This window comes from Anser anser, assembly GCF_964211835.1.
Source record: "Anser anser genome assembly, chromosome: 3".
Taxonomy (NCBI): Eukaryota; Metazoa; Chordata; class Aves; order Anseriformes; family Anatidae; genus Anser; species Anser anser.
Window position 1 is genome coordinate 113,400,768 of NC_139722.1, and position 26,452 is coordinate 113,427,219.

General features: G+C 47.5%; 1 long non-coding RNA gene across 1 annotated transcript; it reads left to right on the plus strand.

Moving 5' to 3' along the window:
- On the plus strand, positions 1-26,446 carry LOC310898139. Its single transcript, XR_014582981.1, has 3 exons — positions 1-4,664; positions 5,016-5,091; positions 9,375-26,446. It is a non-coding gene; the product is annotated as an uncharacterized lncRNA (long non-coding RNA).
- Positions 26,447-26,452: the final 6 nt, after the last annotated feature.

The window sequence follows — 26,452 nt, forward strand, 5'->3', positions numbered from 1 at the left end:
GAGAAAACATCCTGCATGACTTTCTGGTGTGGGCTGGGTAGAAAAAAAAAAAAAAACAGTCAACATTTTATTTAAGGAATTGCACTGATCCCTGCAGATCTGTCTTAATTCATTAGTGAGCCAAAACAACACGTGTGGGCACTGTGTGGTTGACTATAATAGCAGGAAGGTAACATAACCCTCTCTGCACGTCTTGAGAAATTTTATAAACTTAGCAGGCTATTAAAAAAAATCTTTGGGGTCAACTTTCCACTTGTGCCTTTAGCTCTTGAAAAAGTACTTTTATGGTTTCTTCTAATATATAGGATTTATCTTCAGTTCTGTGAAGAGCTTTTAAATTTAATCCAGTGTTGAAGTAGTAATTTGTTGCTACTGCTTTATAACAGGCTTTTCTTTTAACTTTCTCAGGATGCAGGCTCTTTGTACAGGCTAATCTTTAACACACAATGCGAATCTGTGCTGGATATCTCAGTTTTGGACCTCAGATGTCCTTAAAATATGAGGAATGAAAGTTGGTAAGTACGCTATGATCAGAATGGTAAAATGAGAATTGTCTGCAAGTGACACTCCAGGGACAATGAGCTGCTGCTTGCTGCAGCAGTATTTCAGCAGAGAGTATTCTTCACTCATTGTCAACTTGGAAAACTGCTGCACAGTAATTATTTGTATTTCACAGGCATTAAGTTAATAACTTTTTCAGGATTTGAGCCTTTTTCATGTGCGTGCACTGATCTGCCGGTGCACGCAATTTATAGAAGTCATTGGAGCTTTTCTGGAAAGTCTGTAATTTTTATTTTTTTTTTAACTCCATTTAGATCAGCATTTTTTACATTCACCTTCTGTTAAAATTCATCTTACTTTGGTATTAACGTATTTATTTTTCCTGGTGCAGGCAGTGGTATAGGCTGTCAATGTTTTTTTCTGAGAGAGAAAAAGTGATGATAATGGAAAAGAATTCTACCCCCTATTTATTTTAATCTATGTACAAACAATAATTTTTTGTTCGTTTGTTTTTAAACAAGAGTTTCACCATTCTGCCTTAGATGCACATCTTTCTCTTTTTTTATTAAAAATAGTATTTTTGATCCCAGATGATTAATGAATATTTTATGCCAGATAGAAGAACATACTGGGGACATGTTTCAACATAGTCCAAGCATTTGAAATAATGCACAACAAATATGAAATAGTCTCTCATAAATAAAGATACTGGAGTTGCAATATTAAAAATGGGAATAGCTCTGCCTGCCTTTCTTTTATCAGGAACATTTCTAAACTAGACTGTTATTATGTGAGACTTTTTGGCAGCTATGGCTTGGACAAGAAATTTTGATGCATCTACATGAATTATATCTGCAGTTTATATTTTTATGTCTGGGGAAAAAATCGATACCTTTATACACTGTGTAAATTTGTTCTTGAGGCGCGACGTGCTTCACTGCATCGCACTTCTTCCACGTTCCTGTTAAAAACCTGTGCCTGGGAGCACCGTGCACCCAAATCTTTTCTTAGCCCGTCTCAAAGCACGCCAGGGACAATTACCCGCACACATCAGGCAGTCGGTACTTCTGCTGTTTTTTCTGCCAGCTACCACTGTGCAGAAGTTAATTAATTACAGACCAAACCGTATGCTTCAAAAAGAGCAAACCACAGCCCAGAAATATTTTTAAGCCATAAACTGGGGAACTTTCAGGTATGGCAGCGTATACTGAGATTTTATAGGAATGATTTAGTGAATATTAGAGCATATTTTGTACTGCATTGTTTAGACTCAAGAAGGCATAAAATCTGTAACACCTATTTATCATGCAGCTATTTTAATGTAAACATTTGTCCATTTAGATGAAGTGTTTTCATTATTAAGCTAATTTCAACATGTTTCAGATAGACTGATGAGTTCGAAGCAGAACACTTGCTGATGAGAAACGAAATTCTGTCTCAGCTCAGCCTGCTGTCAGATACATCTTCATTAGTTTTTGTCATTCACCGATGGCAAATGCTCCATAAATGAGATGACGATCAGGTCCGCCTTGATAACTTGCCTTATCTCATTAGTTTTCACATCAAAGTTAATCAGCAATGTGAATTGTAATTGCTGGAAGAGACAATGCAATAGATCACTGGGCCTTTTTTTTCTGTATGGCATCTTGAAACATCAGCAGGCTGGTGTGAGTAGATAGGCTCAGAAAGAAAATGATGTGGAAAGCATAATAAGCAAGCTGCTCAGAATTAATGAGCTTACCCAATAAGAAAAGAATAACCAATCAATGTGAGTTGGGCAAATATAATTTAGGAATAATTGCTTGATTGGTTGTCTATAGTAGACTGATTTGACCACACACAAGGATTAAGAATTAAGATGTCAAGGCAAAAAATAATTTGGCAACTGAGGGCATGTAATTTTTTGTTTCCTTTCCTTTATGACTGAAAGAGATTGCTGTTTGATATGTTATTCCCCAAGAATGAAAACATTAGACACAGGCTGTTTTCTTTTTTCTTTTTTCTTTTTTCTTTTTTCTTTTTTTTTCTTTCTTTTCCTTTCTTTTATGCTTCTTTTATAATACAAACTCTTTCAAACCTCAGTGGGGATATTTCAGTACAGGACATTAAAAATGAATAGAGTTTTAAAAAAAAATCCAAATGTTTTCATTTGTAAGCGTCGCATTGAAAAAGGATGCAAGTTGAAGGTGCTGTGCATAAAATGTTTGCTTCCTGCAAAATGATGTGCTTGGGTGTTTGCAAAACACAGCAATTATTTGGTCCGAATCTGAAAAGCAATTCTTGCGGTAGGCATGCTTTTAATATAATTTTCCCTACAGCCATTCACCAATTAGCAAAGAACCCTTATATTCTTCTATCTAAACTATTGGGAAGGTTCAGCCAGAAGGTAAATTTGCTTTGATCTACATTACACCTAATTGAGTCACCACCAATGTCTCTATCCCAACATCAAGAAATGTGAAAATGTTAGATTATTTCACTGGGGATTAAACCTAATTTTCGCGTGTTCTGCATTAACCTATTAGGCTGACTCATCTGCATTGCTAATACAGCTCAGGCAGCTGTCACTGCTAAAGAAAAACATGATCACGCAATCCTTGAATGAATGATTCCAGCTCTGATTAGTGTTAGTGAAGTTAGCTGAGCCCTAGTGATAAGGAAGGAAAATTCCCAGGTTGCCAATAGCTTTGAAAATTATCAGACTGTGGGCAAAAGCGCACCCCTGACTGCAGGCCTCCGTCCAAGCGTGCACCAGGTGACATTATTTAGGGCCGTCTTTTTCGGCTAGCTGGCATTGGCGCTGCAGAAATGCGCCTGTTTCTTTCAAGAGGCCAATGCCACGGGTGCATATTAAAATGCTAATGGCAAACCACCTGAAAACAACCCGAAACAGGAGGCGACACGTCTTCCCCCCTCCCCACGCTGGTGCCTCAGCCTTTGTTCCTAAAGGGCATTTCTAGAAGTGAGCGGAGGGGAGCAGCCGCCAGAGGTGCCAGGCGGGCGCAGGTCATGGCATGTGGGCATGCATCCCATCCCATCCCACCCCACCCCACCCCATCCCCACCACACACTTCTCGTGAGCGCCCGGGTCCTGGTCATGGTGGGGGCCGCAGGAAGGGCACGAGCCCCTGGCTGTCCCTGCAGCGTGGCCGCACCGCACCACATTGCTCTGCACCGCACTGTTCCGCACTGCTGCGCTGCACGCTCCTGCCCATCCCTACTCTTTGTTCGTGTTGTGGCAGGCGCTGCCATCATCTCAGGCCGCTGCTCGCTTCTTTCTGCCTGTCAGATTTAAATAGTTAAAAAAAAAAAAAAAGCAACAATGACACAGCCCCTTGAGATGTGAAAAATTTTGGAATGAGTTAGCCTCCTAGCAATAGAGCGAGGAGCCAATTTAATCCGATTAGTGCCTCCCAACAATAGATGCTCCTCACTCGTTGTGGACAGAGGCTTTCACTTTATTTGTTTCTATTAGCCAAGAATCTGAGATATCAGAAAAGTGGAATTTTGCCCCTGCCAGACCGCTTCAGACAATCAACAAAAAAACAAATTGAGGAAAATAGTCTAATGTGTCAATATTTATCTTCTTGCCCTAATTGTCTGCAGAGAGAACTTGTTGAGTGTGCAAAGTTTGCAGTGCCGGTTTATCTCTGTGCTCTTGATTCTCCCCATTGTATGGATATAGTGGCAGCTACTCACAATGTAGTGATGTTTAAGAAGGGCAGTAACTGCAGAGGCATAATAGAGGCATTTTAATGGAAAAAGGCTTGCATTTGTAGACCAAGCTGCAATGCTTGATAGAAAATGTAAAAAGGCTTTAAACTGATATATATATATATTTATATAAATTTACAATTTATTTGTGAAAGCACTTGCACAATCCCCATTGAATTTGATAGCAAGAAACTCATTTTCAAACACTTCTGAACACCTCCTCCTTTCCTCCGGACTGTGATATTGATGTGATTTACTATTAACAGCATAAACCAGTGCCACTGGTGGCCACCCTCCTATGCACACAGCCGTGGCAAAGCTTTGGCAGCCAGTGCTGCTGATGGACCACGCCGCGCCACAACCGATGGGCTGTGCGGAAAGACACGGCACACAAGGGCATAAAGGAAAATATCACCACGCATCACCATGACGTTCAGGATGCTCACGAGGTATGGCTGGAGGGGAGCGCTGCAGGGTTGTTAGGGTGTGTTGTCACCTTTTGCTGCAGGGAAGAACAGCAATCCCCTGAGCAGACCCATGCCACCTGGTGAGGTGCAAGGGGGGAGCTTTAATACTGTGGGTCCTGCAAGAGCTGTGGGTGGAGATTTTGTCCTTCTGTCCCCAACCCTTCAGAGAAATCATTGCTTCATTGGCTCCATGGGTGGGCAGTCAGCACACCTGCAAGGGTGGGGGCCATTCCCCACCTGGGGCCCATCTGCTTGGGAGAACAGGTCAGGGTGAGAGGCTCCCCAGCGCTACCCCAAAAAGCTCCACCAGCAGGTTCTCTCATCCCAAAACAGGATTTTCCCCCCACTGCTACAGTGATTGGCTCCAGGTGTGGACCAAGCAAACACAGGAGGCGGCTGCTGGTGACGAGTAAGTGTCCGCATGCAGAATATTCTGGAACAGGTATTTCACTTTAAATTCATGCCCTGTCTTATTCCAGAATATTTCTCCCGTATAGAGGAGCACTTAGCTGGGGTCTCTGCTTGCTGCCATGCCGGTGATAAGATGGATTGGCTGATCTAATAGGTCTTTTCAATCTCTGATTTTGAAAGCTAAGATTGGGAAATTAATTTCAGAAAGGTCAAAACAGAGCAAGGCTATCCTGCTGCTGTGTGATGGATCCTATTTTTTTTAAATCTATCTATTGAAGAAAAGGTTAGTTATTCAGCATCCTGTTAAAAAAAAAAAAAAAAGAAAAAAAAGAAAGAAACCAAGCAGAAGGAATACAAAAAGTCTATAGATCTGCTGACCCATTCGCAATCTTCAGTTAATGAAAATGCCGCGGAATAGGAGTGGTAAGAGCCCGCTGCTCTGGGAGGCGCTGACCCCGCCGGCTGATGGGAGCTGAATGCTGTCAGCCTTCAAACCCTCTCCGATCACAATGATGAACGCTGGCACAGACGGACCAAGCGACTTAGAAGCAGCAGCAGCAGCAGCAGCGACCACCTTGCCAGCTGCCCCAACCCTGCGCTGCCTTGTGCTTTTGGATGCTACCACCAAAAACTGCTGCGCTGTGCCAGGTCTGCCCCCACTGCGCTGTCCTTGGGTTTTTAAGAGTAATTTCCAGGAATTCTCAGCAAATCTCAACATTAACTTAACGGTAGAGCTTGAGGTGTAGGCCTGCCAGAATCAGATGGCGGCTTCGTTCTGGGTTTGCTCAAAGTCACTGAGGGGTTTTGGAAGTTGTGGTATATGCTGATGGAAAGCTGAATGTATTTTTCTCATTGAAAAATATGCTCCACAAAAGAAAGAGAAGGGAAAAAAACAACAACCAGAGTTCAGGTAGATAATTCTCTTCTCTTTACCTGTTTCCTCCCAACATACAAGCCAAAGAGTAAAATTTAAAAATAAACTGCTTCATTTTTTTAAAAAATAGAAACTCTTGGGGACAGACAATTGCATGTTATGGTGGGTGGTGGAGTGGATGGGGGGGAATCACTTCTTAGAAAGAAAAGAGATTTGTTGTTTGTTTTTTGGTTGCTTGCTTGATTTTTCCTTTTCTCCTGGTGTATAGGAGGAAGGAAGCTCACGTGCAATAGTTTACTTCTTAATCATAAAAGCTAAGATGTGCTACCTCCCCTTACCCTGGTGCCAACTTCTGCTGTTGAAGAAACCTTCTAATTTACCCTCAGCAGATAAATTAGAAATCCATGTTTTTAATATTGAGCGCCTCGCTGGAGACATCCAGCCGTATGCAGGGCTGGGCTGCGGGTGCGTTTTGTTGGTGCCTTGCTTCTCTGCTTCCTGAGGCTGGGAACGATTTTAATTTTTTTCTTGATTTACACTGGGGCTTGTAAACTGTTGCCTCCCGCATACTGATTGTTAGTGATGTGAGGTCTGTGTTGCTTCACGTGCCTCTCCCGCCCTGTGTGTGCGGATGGAGGTGCAGAGACCAAGCTGCAGCACACATCGGGAAGGCGCTGGCGGAGTGTCCAGTCTCGGGGAACCAAGTGGCAGTGCTGGCGCTGGCTGGGCTGGCCGTGGGGCTGGCCCTGCACCGCACACTGCGCTGCAGGGGTTGTGGTGTTGGGGAGCAGGCAGAAAGTAATCACCAATGATGGGAGTCAGGGGGCTGACTGAGACCCTCATACAGATGGACAGCTCCAATTCCTCTCTGCAAGTGGCATGGAGGGGCTGTGGAGGCTGCTGGCCATGCACTGCTTGGTGTGTACCTGCTGGGGATCTGTCGATGGAAAAATGTTTGCAAGCAATGTGGGAGTATTGCCAAAACCTCCCACTTTGTTTCAAAGCAAATTCACTTTGTTGGGGCTTAAGCCAAATTAAGCCATTATAAATGGAAACATCGTTTGTCTTGTGGTTTGTGCTGGTTTTCCAGGCCAGTAAACAGCAGCATGAGTTTATTTCTGGTTGAGATTTAGATGTCCATTTAAAGTGGAAATACATCTTTTTGGTTTTCTGCAACTGCATTGCCAGAACACCAAGTGGTGGAGACAGCGAACTGGCTGCCAGCGTGGCACAATCTTCTGTCCCGTGACACAGGCAAGCAAGGTGCTGGGGGGGAGAACAGAGGGATGCACGTCTGGACACAGCAGGGTGCTTTTACATGATGGGGATCTAAGCGTCAGGTGAAACTCTTACGGGAAAGAGGGTCTGGAAGAAAGGTATCTGGGAAGCTGATGCAAAGAGCAAGAGGATGTTGCAGTTTGGATAGTGGTGTCTGATGAGCAGGGGCAGCTAAAGTGAAGGGAGGCACTTCCAGAACGAGGGATGCACCTTCTTCATTTTGCTAAGGACAAAGTATAAGCATCGACCTGGCTCTGCTCTGAGCAAATCAAAGGAATTACATTGATCAAAAAATGCTTCCCAAATCATTAATTCAGCGTGTGCATGTGCAGTCACCTGCCTGCACGTATGCTCCAGTATGTATTCATGTTTCATGCATTACCCTGCCTGATGTTCACCCCTTCTGCATCCCCGTGGTGACATGCAGGTACGTTGTAGATCCAGCACACCTTTATGGGGGAGAGATGGGCTCACCACTCAGGTACCAGCTGGAGGGCTGGGCCTGAGCTCTACTAACAGCTCTCAGCCACCCCAGTAAGGTATTTCTACCCACCATAGCTCAAGCTACAGAAGATGATTTAAGGGCTCTGTTTGTTGCTTTGCACACTACTCTTGAGGTAGGATCCTGTCTTGAAAACCAAGGCACAGTAATGCTAATTAGTACGCTCATCTTCTCGTATTTCTATAATACAGTCTCAAACCTGGACAGGCCAATCTTGCTTTCAAGTTCACTCTTTACAGACAGATATCGAAAGCATATATATTTGGGTTTGTACCCGTATGGTAGCATCCTTAATATACATTATTAAAGCTCTCCATTTCTTGCTCTTGCAGTTTCCTGTTGCTTTGTGCAATCAGTTATACAAAAACAATTAAGCGATACAGGGGAAAATAAACAAATATCGCCAGTTGAGGATTATGTTAACAAGTTCAGTAATAAATGACAATTATTAGTCAATATATACGAATGACTTAATTCTTCTAACACACTAGGCAACACTGGAGATAAAGTATAACCTGGAAAATTGGTTGCATATTTCATTCTGAACAGGAGATGTGGAGAAAAATGTCAGAACAAGCAAACACATCTGGCTCATTAACGTGGTATCTTTTCCCAGTAAAGAATCTCAAGCAGATTTGAATGGACACCAGAGCATCTCCATAAATCAGATTTAGCTCCCCACAGAAAGTGCTGTGGAAGCTGCCAGGCATCAGCTAACCTGTCCTTTACAGTGCTCCTCTTCACTGCTAATTCCAAACACATTGGAGCAATTCATATGTAAAGATGTTCCTATAACCCCAAATGCCTCCTGCTTCCCACACCCCATACTGGCATTAGGCAAGAACTAATCCTCTGGCATCCAACAAGCAGGAACTCAAGTCTGGAAGGAGAAAAGTTGATGTTTTACCGACTTACACTGTGTATTGGCTTAAGTGGAGGAGTCCTTACTCTGCGGAGAGCTGAGGGCCACACACAGCACAGGAGTGGCACATGTGTGCGCTGCCACATATGCAGTACAGCATGGGGGGCATGCTGCTGGCACATGTGGGGTGCTGCTTGGGGGGGAGGCCTTTCCTAACTCATGCTGTAGGGCTGTGAGTGCAGCCCAGGGAGCCACCAGTGGATTTTTCCTGGTTGTTGACAAGCCAGTATCTTGTGTCCTGCAGCACGACCCTGACCAGCACGAGGGCTGCACCCTTCCTGCTGCTCCAGCAGCTGGGGAAGGAGGGTGGCCATGCCTGGCATGAAAGTAGGATGGCAGGCAGCAAGGCAGTTAATCTGAAAAATGATGACTTTTTATATTATTTGTGACCCAAATAAGTACCTTCTTCAGCAGGAGTGTCCAGCCAAATGCTATTGGTTCCCCAGGTCTGTACGCAATGCCAAGGGGATGTTTATTTGGATTGTGAACACTAAAAAAGGAACTTTTCTCCACACCAGGGCCTAGGCCAGCATCCCACTGAGTTAGTCTGGTGCCCGAAAAAGTGCTGGATCAGGAGATGTGGAGCCCTAGGTGCAGCCGCTGGCTCACCGCAGCTGCAAGGGGCCTGGGCTGTCTGGACTCTGTCTGGTGGGTGGTTTCGTGTGTTGATACACACCATGCTTCATCAGCATCATCCCTCCTCAGCTTCCTCAGCTTGATTTGTTGTGGTGTCACGTCAGCACAAGGACCGACAGCAATCCCTTCGGCCATGACTGGGTGATCAGAGAGGGCACACGGAAACACCTTGGCTGAAGTAAGCTCCTGCTTCCCCTGCAGCATGCTCACAAGGTTTTGCAGAGCTTCGGTTAGCTGGAAAATCTCTGCTTTTCCACAGTAAGAGCATGCTTCGCATAAAAAAGGACACGGTTACTTCTTTAGGGACCTGGCTTTAAATTACCTTAGGTGTTTGAAAATGTTCATGCAAGAACATTAACTCAAACCTGACAAAGAGTGAGCACTGCTAGTTGGAGGCAGGATGCTTTTTCCCCATGTGAATCAGAGATGTTGACCGTCAGCGTGGGAAACTGAACTTTTTCCTCCTTCACTGTGGCGACATGGCCAGGACTGCTGCAGATCAGAAACTTTCCAGGGTTTTTGGTCCCTGCACATTATTTTTAGAAAGACCTGGTGTGATAAGTGAGCAGAGTTCTCATATGTTGGGGTTTGTGCCTGTAACTTCCAGGGGAGTTTTGTCCATTTCCTGATTTTCTTCCCATATTTCAGTCACTCAACCCTTACTTGAGAGAGGCATTTCATACTTAGGCTCAGACTTGCAGAGGCATTTCAGGTTTTATAGCCTCCTGATTTCTTTTTATTTTTTCCCAGGTGTCTTAGACTTCTGTGCATTCAACCACTGCTTAGAGGTAGCATTTATGTAATGATCTCAGATTAAATATGTGTTTGTAGCAAATATACATGGAAAAGCACAGTCCTCAGTGTGCAACCCCCAGCAAGAGGTGGGGGCTTGCCATCCCAATAAGAAGGAGGATGGTGAAGGCAAGTACTGTGCATTTTGGGAACAGGGAAAAGAACGGGAACACCGTGGGAGGAGTTGTTGAAGCGAAGAGGCCGTGCTCTCCCCGGGCAGAGGATGCAGGTAGCATCCCTGGCTGTGGGGCTGCTGCGCGCAGCGCGGGATATTAACCCTGGGTGGATCCCGGCAGCGCCAAGGGAATAGCTCTAAACCCAATTTAAATAGGGGGGGGGAGGGGGCTGAAGCGGGGGCTGAACATTTATTAACATCTAATCCTGTTAAGATTTTCTACACCATATGTCTGAGCAACAGAACATGTGAAATGTGTACTAATTACTCCTGCTTGTGTCATGTGTGTATATTTTATATGCAGTCCCTGACCTTTTTGTTAATAACTTCACATTATATTCATTGACCTGAAACAAATTGAATTCAGTGGCACTCACTCAAGAATTGAATTACATAGTCTTCTTAATTGGTCTCTTATTTAAATGTGGAAAAGTAACAGTTTACCACCTGTAATTTTTTTTTCCTTAAGAAATTCCTCTGGAGCATGTGCCCGCCCGCCGGGGTTGCGTTGTTGGGGAATTATCAGGGAAAACCTGAGCCCTGCGTGTGGCAGAGGAGGAAAGCTGCAGGAGGAAGCCGCATTGCGTGGCCGACCTGTCACCTCTCAGTGCCCCTCCGGGGGCTTTGTGCACCCCAGCGCAGCCCCCATGAGGGCAGCCCAGTCCACACGGGGCAGGCAGTGGCTGCTGGCGCTCTGTGCTCTGTCTGTGCTATTCCGACGCAAAGTTAATTGCCAAAGCTGCGAAGGAGAGGCTTACTCCTTACTTACTATATTTAACTTAAAAATGCAAATGTTATTAGTGTCCCGATCATTGATAAGAGTGCCTTTGTGCCATGCTTTAACCTCCATTAGGGAGGATTATGAGAACATCGCCACATTGGCATTTTATAAGTGTCACTATGACAGCACTTGCTGCACAAATGCCTGGCTGTCACACTGAGGTTTATCACCAGGTTTTTTCCTCCGAATGCAGACTAATAAGCCCAGAAATTACAATTGCCTCCCTGCCGAATCTGTGATAGGCGGAAATAATGATATCAGTGCCCTGCTAATCTCCTTGCCTCCGCGCTTGGCACCATCCTATTGAGTCACCTGTCATACGCCGCTTTGATGAGGCGAATTCAATCTCTCAGCTATAATGACAATGGAGCCATTTTAATGTTTGGAAATGATTATGTGAAGGTTTCTCTTTGCTCTGTCTTGGCAAGCAAACCAGGTCAGTGTTCAGTCTGTGTCTCCTGCTGCTGCTAACGACTTGGAAGGAGCTGGGCTGTATTAAGTGAATATGCCAAGTTATTAGAAATGAGATGCCAAAGGCAGCTTCCGGGAGGGGGGGGGTGGGGAGGGGAGGGCAGGAGGAAGGAGGGGTGCTTCTTTTATTTCCTTTTTCACAGCAAAACCCAAACCGGAGGAGATGCTTCATATGCACGAGCCTCTCACACGCCTGCGTGGCATGGCCACACGCACAAAGCAGCGCGAGCCTCATGGCCAAGCACAGCACCCTTATTGCCTCTGCGCAGACACCCCACGGCCCCTGCTCACCCCCACGGCTCCGTGGTGTCATGGAGCTCCCATGTTCATCCTGTGACAGCTTTAAAATAAAAGGCAATCCTTAAAATAAAACAATGAAAGAAACCTATTCAGAGCTGTGGATAGACCCTCCTGTCTGCTCATGGGTTGGGCTGGCGGATGGGAAAGTTTCCTGCTCTGATGACAGGGGAGCAGTGGGGGGCAGGCTGGGCAGGGACAGCCCCGCCAGGTGCCCAGTGCTTCCTGCGTCACCCCAGCTTATCTGAACAAGTTCTTGTGGAGAAAGTGAATTTCTCTCCTCAAATGGGTGGCTCTCTGATTTCAGCAGTTTCTGAACCCAGGCTCGCCCTAGACACACAGTGTGTTTCATTTACATATGAACTGAAAAGTTTTGTTTTTTTTTTCTTCCTTAAAAGGAAAATAACTGCATTTCTTGCAGGGGAAAGGCAGCAGGGTGAGGGGGATGCTCTGGTGCAGCTGCAGTGGCTGAGGCCCCTTTCCACCTGTGCTCTGGCCACCAGGTACATGCAGCTTGGCCCCTGCTCTGCCATGCTCCCACCTCTATCCCCTCTCATTGGCGGGGTCTGCGCCTGCCCTCGGACAAGCCCCTGCTCCTGCAGCCCTACTCCCACTGCCTCTCCTTCCTGCCCAGCCCCAGTGGCACTGAGATGCTTTAGAAGCCATTGGGTGCATCGCGCAGTGCTCATGCACATGTTGCTTGTGATCTGTCATCTTGCTTACAGCCAGCGGAGCCAAGAATGTACATTCAGATTTGTAATACCTTGGTAACTTGAATCACTGTCCTTGCAGAGGGCACTGGGGCTGCGGTACACCCTGCAGCTGGGCTCTAAAGCACGCCCTGAGGAGTCTATGCCCTGCAGCCATCCCAAACACACGCAGCCCACTGGCTCCCCAGGGGCCAGGTCCCTCCCAAGCCTGCAGCTGCCTCCCCCTGCCAGGTCGGGCCTGGCCAGGGCTTCATCGCATGTGGTTGCCAGCACTCGAGACACTGCACCAACTGTGTGCCCGGCATTCCTGGGAGTCCTCCTCACCCCCTCCCAGCTGGCGCCGGCCGCTGGGCTGTTAGTGCTTATTAATACAACATTAATTTTCTGAAATCTTGACCAACTCTTTGATAAGGGAGGAATAAAGAAGCAGAATTTCAGATGTCAAGCTTTTATTAATGAAAGTGTTCAAGGCCATCTCTGGATGGATATTACAGGCTGCTTTCACCGTGCTCTTCAGTTTATGAAAAGCAATTGTTTAGCTGTATAGAGAGTATAGAGCAGAATCAAATTGACCTGCATGATACAGAAAGTAGCACTGAGCCCATTTAACTAAGGGTCCTTTGAAAGAAATCTTTTTTATTATAGATGAGTGCTGAAATTATTTCAAGGAAGTGATTATCTGTCTAATAATTTTAAATGCATGAGCGGCTTCAGCCCATAAAATTAAGGCAGAGCAAGGCAGCATGCTCGGAGAGGCGCTCGGCACATGAGGACACGGGCAGCCCTGCCTGCATTGGGGGACACTGCTGGCAGGGGATGAGGGGATGTGCTGGTCACTGCTGTGGAGACCATGCGTGGGGCCTCGGCACCGCCGCGCGGCCCTGTGTCTCCCCAGTTAAGGCCAGCAGCCTAATTAGGGCTGCGCCCTGCTGCAGCTGCCCCGTGGGGGCACATCAAAGCCTGCATGGGGAGCGCATAGGGGCAGCGCATGTTCAGCGCAATTACCGAAGTTAAGAAAACATCCCTGTAATTAGCCAGGCAACTCTAAGCACAAGGAATGGAAATTAGTCACAGTGCAATAAATTAGTTGGTGCATATATTATGTGCCGCCAGCACCCCAGGGGCCTCCTGTTTGCAAGGCTTTGGTTTGCAACCCCATGCCTCTCAATAAAGCGTTCATCCCTAGGTGATTATGTTCCAGTAAAAGGAGTTTTTAACTGAATTACAAATTTTCTTTTCTAATTCTTTTGTAGGCAGAATTGGGATCCCTCACTTTTTTCTTTTCTCTCTCCCTTTTTTTTTTTCCTGACAGTGCAGGGAGCAAAGTCACTTCCCTCCCCCTTCAGCTAATAATTAATTTTCAGCTTTTCAGGGTGCTTCAAGACCCTGCATTGTTTGCTTTAATTAGGAGCAGTAGTTAAGGAACTATTTTTGAAATCACTCCCCACTTTTGAACTATTTTAGCTGGCGTTTCTTTACTGGGGGAAGGAAAGGGAGGTGCGGGGGGGGGGGGGGTGGCAAGCAGGAAATTGGACTGTAGCAGCACATAACATTTGCATCAAAATAATACAGCCGGCAACAGAAAATCACAATCACATCACTCAGAAGGAAGGAACAGAATACAAATTAAAGGAATAATGTAAATTTTTTGCCATTAAGCTTCAATGACCATTTGAAATGGTGCAAGGCACAAAGGTTTTGATGAGCATCATCCAGTTTGATTATTCATACTTGTGCTTCTGCTTGAATTAAAGTAGGAGTGCTAGAGCCTGTTAAAGCAAAATATTTGAATTGGTAGTGAACTCTCACCTTTACTTGCATCCATTTACTTTTCAAATGAATACCAGATAAGTTAGTGCATTTTATAATCGGCCTGTTTTCCAGCGAGTGCTGTCATTACATACCAATTTCTTTTAGAAGTGCTTCCTAAGAAACATTAAATACTCACAAACAAGGCTCTGTCCATCACCAGCAGCAATCCATGAGCAGACCCAGGGCTTCGTGCCCTCCCCGCCTGCCGCATGCTCGCCCACCTCGTTAAGCCCAGCTCATTACCGGCCCAGCCACGCGGAGCTGCCCTGTGAGCACCCGAACACTGCTAGTGCAGCTGGACCCTGCCTGCCCCTGCGGTTCATGGGGGCTCGAGTCCTTTCCGTATGAAAAGCCGTTTTTTTTTTTTTAATTATTTTTTTTTAGCCAATATCACCACCACGACCCCAGCCTGCGGAGGGGATGTCTGCAGGAGCCAACCTTTGAGTGTAATCTCCTGCTTTGCAGCATCACCAATGTTACCCTGCTCTGGTGCATGCCATGAAGGGATGGAGGTTGCTTCCAGAGGGGGAAAGTGGTGGGGAAGGACAGCACTTGGCACAGCTCTCAGGTGCTGGGTTGCAAATAATGGTCACTGCATAGAAAAAGCAAGGAGAGACAAGGAAAGACTAAAAGAGGTGGTGAGACCTGTCCCAGGATACCTCAACAAGGGCCTAATGCCGACCGGCCTGAAGATGCTGGCGATTTTGCCGTTTGCAGAAATGAGAGCAAAAATGGCCAGATATTTGCTAAATGTGAAGTAAGAAGACACAACAAGGTTTTAAAACTGAGCCTTTTGTAAAGTAAACATATTTTAAGATAACTCAGTCTTCCTTTAAGAAAAAAAGAAAATCAGAGGTGAGATTTCAGGTTGCTCATATGCAAATACTGGCTTTGGATAACGAAGACGAAAGTGCCCTGGAAGTTCAGTTTTAGGTGTGCGGGTGTGCTCAACAAGGGCTAAAAGATCGCGCCAACTTACCAGCAGTGTAGCTGAGCCCTTGGTGTAAAGTTTGAGAGGCAGCCCCAGACAGGTGACTCATTTAGCTTTCTCAGGGCATTTAGGGAGTATGCACACCTCCAAAAGGACCTTTGGCATCTATTGTTGCTGCTCATTGTTTTCCACGTACACCGTGAATCTAAAGCCTCTGGTGGAGACCAGAGCACAGCCTTTTGGCTTACTTGGGCCCCACATCACCTTCTTGGCTCCCTGCAGCTGTGGGGATGCTTTACCCTGTCTCACTGAGGCATTCTGTAAAATCCCATTTATGAAAACGAGGGGGAAAAATCAATGCAACTACACAGGGAAAACAAACAAACCTCCGTTTGGGCAATTTTAAAGCAATCCATCACAAGCTAAGGAAGGCCAGGTTATTTAAATGATAAAGGATGCTGAATGAATGCATGCCTTTGTCTCTGCTGTTTTTTCCAAGGTGATCTGGATTAAAACTGTGCTGTCAGGGTTAGTTTTGAGCTGCTTCCCTTTTCTTTTTTTTTTTTCTTTTTTTTTTCTTTTTTTCCATATTGATGGGAGGTTTGAGGGATGCAATGCCTGCAGCAACCCGCAGGTCACTGCAGATGCAAGGCTGCCCATCCCACCGCTGCCCAGCTGCTGCCCTCTCCACCCACACTGCCTGGGTGCTCCACTTCCCTCCAGCAAAGGATGCTCAGTGCACAGTGCTCTGGGCTGCAAGAAAAACAAACCAAAAGGCGGCAGTGAAGGAGTGGACATCTGCATCTCCCAGCCTGGAGACCAGGCCTGGTGACCTCTCGCAGCCCCATCAGTCCTGTTGATGCTCCACTGAGGCTCTGGGCGCCGTGAGATGCTGAGCCTGCCCATGGTACCCAGCAGGTCCCTGGGGATGGGAACGCAGGGCAAGATGGGAAAACCTCCAGGATGGGGCAGCCGTGGGAAGGGGCTCGCTCACCGTCACCACCCATGTGCATGCGGAGCTGGGGAAAGCCACTAGAAGGGATCGCTCCCTTGGGGCGTGCTGCTCCACTTTATTCATCTCTACACACTTAGTTTTGTTCTCCCCTCCCTGTTTCTTCAGCTGCTTCTTCCCTTCCCAGCACATAAAAGCCCTGCTCTCTTTTTAGGGTCATCCTTGTCCTCCAGAAGCGAAGTCCCCCAAGTTGCCCGCTGTGTGCATGTGGGCAATCACAAATTTATGGCGATGCTGAGGCCCTGGAGGGAGAAAGGCCAGCACATTTCTGCCACAAACCACTGCTTTCAGGGATCATTCCACTCGAGTGGCTAAGAAGAAAACTGCGCTCATAGAAACTATTTTATAATAGTTGAGAACTTTATAACAATGCAGTACCAACTGAGCTGATTTATTCTAATATGTCAGCATGGGGAATTGTTATTCACCAAAGCAGAAAATGGAGCTGGCTTTTCAAAGTGTTTAAAATCAAGCAGCTCTGAAGTCACCAGCCGATTATTTAGGTAATCTTTTGGTGGCCAGGCAATCACATTTCATTATGGGCAGTGCTACTCTGCAAATCAAATATTGCATATTATCAAAACAATGCTGCACCCCTGCTGGCATGGTGTGGATGTTCAGCACTTCACATCCTGTGGCAGCTCCCGAAGGCGCAGCGTCCTCTCTCCTGCATGGAGAGTGACAGCACTGGTGCCACTGGGGCCAGTGTGAGGATGTCATCTGGTGCAGGAGGGTGGGAAGGTGATGCCTCCTCTTCCACCCCACCAGCCACATTAAAGTTTAACCCCACTTATCAGCTGCCTGCCAGGAAGCACCAGCTGATGGCTGTAAAGGTGCTGGTGCTCAGCAGGGAGACTGGGAGTGATGGGAGGGTGCGCAGGGAGAGGTGTAAGCACGGCAGCCTGGCTGGCAATGAGAGGAATGACATATGTTATGGATTTGCTCAGAAATTAGGCACATCTGCCCCGGTTTGCTCTGGGAAGGAGGATGCAAAGGGCTGTTTGACAAGGAGGGCTGGCAGCACTGCCAGGGCGAGGGACAGGATGGCCACGGGTGACAGCGGCCACCGGGCAGGGCTGTCTGCCTTCTGCTCCATGCCGCCAAGGAGCCATGCAGGGAAGGAGCCACAGCCACGCACACAGGGGCTGGAGGTCAGCACTCCGCTCACATATCTGTGCCTGCGTGTTCATGCGGCTACTGCACACACGCACACGTGCCCTCGCCCTTCCAGTGCCATGGGTGTGTGGCAGGTGTGCATATAGCCCAATGCTGCTGACATGCTAGGGAGAACCACGTGCAATTTGGTGAGCATGTGTGGTTTTTCTCAGACTTTTCACCCCAGCGGAGGTACAAGAGAGGGCAGCGAACACAAAGGCACCAGCAGAAAGGAGATGCTCTGCTAACAGAGAGGGGCAGAGCTGGGGCAGCTTCTGCCTGCAGAGTATTTTTCTGGGAGGCACTTTTGGTGCTCGCCTCTGTTAGGTTCCACATGGGGCATCCCCAGGGATGAGGGGTGCCGAGGGTCCACTGCAGCCCCCTCTCCCCTGAGCCACAGGTGCTGGCCAGCCTGGAGCAGGCTGGGACATGGGGAGCGTGGGCAGAGAAAACCTCTGAAATGCACAGAGGGGCCAGCCGCAGCCAGCACAGGAGGAGGAGGCAGCAGTGACCAGCCGCTGGTCCAGAGCAGCTTTATTTCCCTGAGGCAGACCTGAGGGGGGAGAAGTGATCCGGAGCCTGAATGATTTCTCCATCCCCAGTTATTTTGAAGGAAAGGGAAAGGACAGGATTTACAAGCAAGCCTGAGTATTGTGCTGATGTTGCTACCAAAAAAAGAAAAGCCAACAGCTGAGAAGTGCTGTCAGGGAGAGAAGAGAGGGCTGATGAGTGCACTGCTGTGGGCTTGTGGGCTGAGGGATGTCAGCGGGGAGCCCTGGGAGCACCGCTGGTGGTGTTTCGCCTGGTGGAGGTTTGCCGTGGGGTGTTCTGGTGCCTGGTCCCCCAAAAGTGCTCCCTGCCCAGGCTGGGTGTAATCCTGGGTCCTCACCACAGCTCCTCTGGCAGGTGCCGTCCTGTGGAGCAATGTTTTGCAGTTACTGGACACCAGCTCACCCGCACGCTCAGCAGCCGTCATTGCACAGGCTTTGTCACTCCGCTTTCCCCAGGGTACCTCGCGCGGCTGAAGTTGGTTTATGCGATAAATGGGCTGGGTTCAAAAATATGACTTCTCTGAACTTCCTAACCTTACACGAAAGGGAAGGATTCCAAGAGCAATGGATAAAATTCAATTAACTGAGATGACAGAAAGTAATCTACTAAGCGAATACATCAGGCAATTGGGGGCTTTCATACCTTTCAAAAAGGAAATAACCTATTTCTTTCCTTGTTATCTAATGACACAGGAGTTTATTTCTCTAGAAGCAGTTACAAATCTACCTAATGGGGCCTAAACGCTGTTGCCAGGCAATTAGGGTTTTTATTGTGTGGCTAATTCTTTCATTTCCGTAGCTGGTGATTGTCATTACCAAATGCCGCCCTTGCAAGCTGCCCCCTCGTCAGAGAGCCCATGTTTGCCTGTGCACGCACACGTGTGTCTGTATGCATGTCCGCACGCAGGCACACATGCTTGTGTGTTTGCACACATATACATGTCCATGGTGTAGTGGGAGCAGGCTCTGGCTGAAGCATGTTATTCAGCCTTTCAAGGAGAGCTGCTCCAGCTGCAAACTGGCATTTTGCTGCTGAAATGCTCCCCCTGAAGCAGGCAGAGCCCCAGAAAGATAAGGTTTTCAGGGGGGTGCCAGTTAGATGGCAACTCAGTCAGCAAGCGGGTGAAATCATCGCAGGGAACACGGGATGGGTGGCACGGTGCCTGCCAGTGCCTGATCTGCAGCGTGGGATCTGGGCAGCCTCTGCCACCTGGGGAGGCAGTAAGGTGCTCTTAGGAGACCTGGCGGTGCGCAGCTGTGGGGATGGCTGTAGGAAGGGTGGTGAAGGAGGAAAACAGCAGGCTGGGGAGCTCCCACTCAGGTGGGGATTCAGCCCCAGGGGAGCACCAGCAGGTGTTAACTGTGAGATTATTTAACACTCCTTGACAGGCTGCCTGGGTTTGAGCAGCTGGGCCTCACGCAAGGTATGGGAGTGAATGATCAGGGCTTTGCTGGGGGGAGCATGCAGCCCCCAGGAGCTGGTGTTGGGAGTGCTGTGGGTCGTGGGGCTCTGGCTGCACACCAGTGACAGCAGGGAGCTTACTTTCTTGGGAGCCAGCAGGCTTAAAAATAATAATCTCGAAACTCTTGGGCCATATTTTTTGCTTGCTGCCTGGGTAGCTGTACAGGACTGTCACCCAAGCCTGTGTAGTTTTTTTTTTTTTTTTTTTTTTTTTTTTTTTAAGAAGAGCTGAGTTTCCCAGGAAGCCCTGTAGTGGCAGCAGGGGATTTGGGGAGAGCCCACATGACCCTAGGATGCATCCCAGACATGTCATGGAAGAGGGGACAGGGCAGGGTGGGGTTTTTGGAGCTCAGGGCCCGAGCTATTGACAAAGATGATTGGAAATAATCCTCTAAATTGGTATCAGGGTCTCACCTCCTCTGTAAATCTTTATTTAGGAGAGGTCTCCTTTTCCATTCTGTGGGCTGTAGCAGCTCCTTTAGAAAGTAAATGCATAGGACTGTTAAGTTGGCGGATTATATGGCCATCACCCGTGTGTACTGAGTCTGCTTAGCCTAAACCTTCCTGAAGCCTTCATTAAAAAATGAATATCAATGTTCAGTGCATCTGCAACCAGCCAGCCTGGGCTGCCCACAGGCAGGGCCATCAAGCATCCTTCTGTCTGTCTGTCCCTGAGCACCCAGGGGTGATGGTTGTAGGGGGTTCAGGGCCAACCTGTACTTGGCCCCAAAAATGACTGTGGGGTTAAACTGTGCCCTGGGGGCCCCAGCTGCCACCAGCTGTCCTGCACAGGCAGGGCAGTGAAGATCAGGTGTGTGCAGCATCCTACAGCTTTCACACAGTGCTTGCAGTTGCATTATCAGCTGCAACATTTTAATATGCCCGGGTAAACTAAGAGTGCGCTTAATTTCTTATCAAGCTTTTTTTTAATCGGGGGACTTTCTTTTGTGAGAATTCTTGTTTTGTGTTCTTTTGTTGTGTCAGTTTGCTGATAAAAGTACACAGTGTATTGCATTATGCTGTTAATTTTCCTTTTGGTATGCTTGCTACAATTACTTATTTTGTGTCTGATATATTAGTTATCCAGTTTTTGTAAGCTGATTTTAAATATGTTACTGCGCAAACTCTTTTTACAGCCTGTGTGGCTTTTGATTATGAATGAGTGCAGAGATACACGCAGGAGTATTATTTATATAAAATATATAAGCAGGAAGAATCTTCATAAATCACAAAATGCTATTATCCCAGGGGTTCATGACAGCCATATCTTTTTATACTGAAAACCAGAATACATTAAACAGCACAGGCATTTGAAAGGAACGTTTCAAAAACTGTACAATTGCTCTATTTATTCAATTTGTTTATCACATAGCATTTAATATCTGAAGTCTGTTTTACAAAAATAAATCTTGAAATTAAGATTTAAGTAAAAATTTATTGAGCGAAGCTACTGTATCTGCCTGTGGTGGAGTTGTTTTATGGTCCGAGGAATATGGAAATAAACAAAGCAAGCCTCAGACATGCAGGATTTAGCTGGAGCTATCTGAAATAAGGTGTCGGGGGGAGCCCCATGCCCGTGGGGTGTATCCATGCCTGCTGTAGTGCTGGGATGGGGATCCTGAGCTGAGCATCACCCCACTGCCACCCTGCATCCTTGGGTCTGGGACAGCAAAACCTGGCTTTGGCTGCGCTAATCAATAGCTGGGCCTCCCAGCTTGCTATTCCATTTAATTAAATAAATTTACCTTTGGAAGGCAAATCCATTGCGAGCAATTTAGATTCTGGTGTATTGCAATGTTTTTTGAGGTTACTAGTGCTTTTAACCACTGTCTAAAGTGCATACAGTGTTAATTAGCATATTTAGGATTAAGTAGATTTACCATGCAGTAATCATTCTCTAATTCACTAAGAACTATCTCTGGTGAATAGTGGACATTAATGACAGTTGCAAGAGCTTGGATATTACATAATCACTAATTACATTCTGCACAATTAGCGGAGACTCCTCAATGTGAATCGCTAATGGCTGATTGGTGTCAGGCGCCTGCTCAGCTGCGAAGGGACACAAATGGACTGTGGGGTGGCTCAGTACCCGCAGCCTCGCAGGTCCTGGGCTCTGCAGGTCAGTGCCTGGAGATGACGAGCACCCTGCTGCTGCCAAAATGAGGCCCAATGGGCAGCAGGGTGCTGCTTGGGTCACCCAGCTTCTTCACCGCTACTCGGGGAAATAAAGATGAGTTTTGTGCACTACCATGTTTAGCAGTTCCTTGCTTCTAATCATTTTCTCAGACAAACTAGGAAAGGCTTCATGATAAAATGCAGCATGATAAAACTTACTTATTGAGGGGAAGGATCTCTCTTGTTAGTTAAGCATGACAAAGGTTCAGGCGAGAGCGAGGTGTCTGTTATTCATCACCAGTTTTTAAAAGGGGAAAAAAAATCTTTGGATTGAATTGTAGGGATGTTTGGATCAGACCCATAGTCACTTGAAAGTGGAATTCAGCCTCCCGCATTTGTCTGATTAAAATAAGGCTGTGTGATTAAATAGTTGTTTCCAATTGCTTTGGAAAAATACCCAACTGGAAAGCAGCATTGGGCCTCTCTCCCTTCAGGTGTTAGGTGCTTTAAATTAAGATTGCATGTGGTTTTAAAAGGCATTGTCAGAGCAAAAGCAATTCAACAAAAGGCAATGTATCTGGCAACTACTCTTCTGCCTGCCAAGTGCTCTTCTCTGCGAGTGCATTGTAGGGATGGCAGATTACATCTTCTGAATATTTTTGTCTGTTGCTTGGTTCATTTTCATAATAATAACTTGCATCCTTCTCTATCCTTTCATGTTGAAGGGTTGCAAACTATTACACAAACAGACCCGCTCCTGAAATGCTGCCACCTCTGAGGGAAGACAGCAGCTTTCAGCGGTGGGCAGAGATTCCGGGGGACTGGGAAGCAGCAGAGCTGATGACAGGGATGCAGGGGGCATCCAGTGCCTTGGCCGTGTGCGGTGTCACCTCTGGAGCACAGTCATTAAGATTTAAGGCAGATACCCACTGCCTTCCTGGCATGTCCCTGAACCTTTTTTTTCTCCCACTCACTTGTCAGCACCATGCGCTGCTGGTGGAGAAACCTGCAAAGGGGGTGAGCGGTCAGCAGGCTCTGGGGTGCTGCCTGGGCTTTACAGCAGGAAAATAAATAAAATAAATAAATAAAAAATCCAAAGCATAAGTAGCCCCCGTCTTCCATTCTGTGTGTGAGCTGGAGCTGTGCTGGGTCAGTGGGAACGCAGACTGGCATTGCAAGGGTGTCCAAGCTGCACCTCCCCACACCAGCCAGAAATAGGTCTGAAAGACCCTCTGTTCATCATCTTTTTAGAAATATACACGTATTGTTTCTCTGGTCTCAGAATAGCTAGCTGCTTATTTGGGTCAATGCATGTCACTGCTCACATGCCATAGGTAGCTAATTGCTAAATGAGAGCTGTGTTCCCGCTGGGGTGCTGCGGAGCCCCCCGAGCACGCTGGGCTCTGCGCTGCCACCCCAGCCCAACGCAGCAAGGTGGGTTTGCGAGGCTCTGGAGCACCTCACAGCACTCCTTGCCTGATTTCCCAGCCACTTGTCCTTGTCCTGAGTCTGAAAATAGTGGCCCTGAAGCATCTTGCCTAAAAGCTCTGGTGTTTGCCTGCTGGGGGCCGGGATGCTCAGCAGGCAGGTGCTAATCCCTCCCCAGCCAGCAGCTGCGGAGGCCCAGCTGCTGGGAAATGACTTTGGGAGTGCTGGGTTTAGTACTGGGCCCTTCGAAAGCCTGCTTTCTGCGTGGCTGGCGCGTTTTCCCCTCTTTCCACTGCTTTCCTCCCCGTGTGGTGTGCGGATCTGGGCGCAGGGCAGCATTTACATAAGTGAGGCTGGTGAAAGCAGGTGTTATTCCTTACATTAGCAGCAGAACATTTAAATCTTAATGACTGGCATTGTTGTCTAAAAGACAGTGTTTTTCCTGCTGAGAAACTGCATTAGATTGAAGAAACAGAGCTCATTTCCATTCACTCAGCAGTCTCTCTAGAAATGACATGCAGTGCTTGAAACTGTTTATTTCCAAATTCAGGCCTCCTCCGCATCAGTCATCAGCTTCAATTACCAGTTTTCCGGAGCCGAGCCATCAGGCAGTCTGACACGAGGGTCCAACCTAATTCCCACCTTCTCCAAAGTCAAGAGCATAATGTGCAGATGAAAAGGTGGAAAATAGCCTGGACTTCATTAGCATGCAGCGCCCGGCTGTTCATTTGCTTGCTGCGAATGGAAGTTCTGACACTCGGCGCCTTCTGCAATATGAGAAAAGTCCTCTTCAGAGTATGTGATGTCCTTACCCACGAGGAAAGGTCATCAAAAAGGCAGGCTCTGACCTCGCTCCCTGCTCTTCATGACTAGTTTATTGATTCCAGGAACACCTCATTACATGCTGGATCAACATATTATTGCCATGTTCAGCGACCGAATTGTTTACAAGTGTCTTTATAACCAGCAAAAGCCTTCCGGATGATGCATGACTACACTCATTTGGATGTGACCTGCCAATTATGTGTTATCCGATATGTTGCTGCGTGTCTTGATCCCTGACCAGGCCTGCTGCCCTGCATCAGCACAGTCCCATTTACTACTTCTTTCTAACGGCTCTTTGGGAAAGTGTCCATTAGCCTGTCAGTGTGTAAATTTTTTTTTTTTACCTCTGCTACAGGAAATCTGAGCATTATTGCTCTGTCATTTGCTATGCATGAGGTTCATAATCAGTTGGGGGAAGAATTTTTTTATGGCATTGTCTGATAACCTACACGATTTGCAGTCAGCGTGCGTGGTGGGGAGTATGGCTGGCTCTGAGCCGCATGCAGCCCTGCCGGAGAGACCTGTCATATTTTATTCAGGCACGAGCACCGCCAGGCCAGTGATTTATTCGCAGGAGGGAAGGCAGAAGCAAACGCCCCCTCCTTCGCAGCCTCTCTCTTCCCTGGCTCTAAAGGTTCAATAACTTACCACCCAGCGCATGTATTTTCCTCTTCTACATATTTTTCTGTGGTTTGCACTATCATTTGCCAAATATATTTTGATACGTTATTTATCCATGGTCTGCAGCTGGGTGACTTTGTGTAGCTCACACACACACTGACACAAGAATTTCAAAAATAAATCACAGGGCATGACTACTATTTTAATCTCTCGTTACAGACACTTCTATGGCTCAATAAAAAAAAAAAAGTGAAAAAGCAACTCGATATGAAAGTCCGTAAAGAGAGATTGCTCCAAAAAGAGCCACTGAGAAAGCTGCTTAAATGACTCCATTTGCTGTTCCCCACCTTTAGTGATGATTTAGTTCTTCTGGTGGTGCCTGGAGGGTCCAGAGCCAGTCAGAGACATAGGCGAAGGAGGTGGGGGTCCTGAACTGTGCTGTCCCTTAGGGTCACCTCTGCTTTGGGGATCCAAGGGAGAAATATGTCTCCCCTACATGTGCCTGGGCAGTGCTGGAGGAAAGGCCAGGGCACCACGCATCAGCCATTTCTGACCACTGGAGGTGTTTTTTCTTGGTGCTGGATTTCCATGTGCAGCCACGAGTGAACACAGTGGGACTGGGGGGGGGGGGGGGGGGGGGAGGGCAGCCAGTAGCACGGCTCCAGGGGTTGCAGGGAGGGATGTGAGTAGAGCATCCTGAGATCTGGGGGTGTCTTACTGTGGGAGAGGTGGAGGGGAGCACCGTGAGCCCTGACATCCGCAATAAGATGTGATGCCCTGCACTTGGTAAGCACCAGGTGTTATTTGTCATCAGTGTAATTACGTGGGAGGGGAAAGCCCAGCACTCTCCAATAAACTGTCAGTGTCACTGGGATGGACTTGGCTGGTGGAGGGTCTCCTGCCCTCCTCTGGTGGGCTGGGCACTCTGCTGGTCCTGCTGCAGAAGGGGTTGCAGAGTCACTGTGAGCCTTTGCCAAGGAAGCAGAGTGGGCACTACAGCTCTTAGCAAGTGCTTTAACAACAGTGAGGGGGAACATTTAAATCTGTCTCTGTGTGGAGGAGATGCTTGAGAGGGAGCTCAATGCTCTGCAAAGAAGCCGTTGTGTGTTTGTCTGCCTGGGGATGCTCTCCTGAACCAGACCCGCAGTGACCTTAAATTGGTTGTTTTTTAATCCATGCAGAATGGATGAGGGAGAGGCAATGTGTGCCTGAGGCATCCTGTCCCACCTCTGCAGTAATGATGGATACTGGTTTAAAACAAAAACAACGAACAAAAATCCACAGCAGCACCTGAAGCTGTTTGCTGGCTTGTTTATTTTGTATCTGTGGTTTGCAGCTGGCTTTCTGTAAAGCTGTTTCCTATTTGAATCAGCTGTGGGCAGCAGCTGTGATGAGGCATGGCTGAGCAGCAGGGAGAGGCCGGTTTGTGCTCAGCCACCTCAACCCGGGGAGAGCCTGGGGTGCCTGCAGCAAGGGGGGACCCATGCAGGGCAGGTGGTGCCTCCACAGGGCTTTGTGGCCTGGTTGGAACGCAACACAATGTGTGCACGCATAGTGCTGCCTGCTCAGAGCTCTGCAAACATTAATTAAGTTGCCTAACACCCGCTGGCAAGTGTTGGTGCTGAAATCCTCTCGCTGTGGTTAAGTTCAGAGACCAAAGGGGCTTAAGAGCTTCAAGGGTGAGCTGATGGGAGCAAGGAGTCAGGGTCTCTAGTGCCCTGCCTCGCTGTATCTTCCTGCTTTTAAAAAGCACCATGCCAGGCCCAGGCTCCCTTGGAGCTGCCCCTGCTGCCAGAGGTGTGGGGCAAGCAGGGGTGTCCCATGGCAGGCTCTGTTCGAGGCTGGGTCCTGGCGGGGACCTGGGCTGCTGCTGCCCAGAGGCACTGGGAGTGACCAGCAGCTGTTATCACTGCCTGCAGTAGCAAACCGAGGGGTTTGTGCTTTCGGAGGTGCTGGGGCTGCCCATGCAAAGCATGGAGGGATGGAAAGCGGGGCACGGCTGGAGC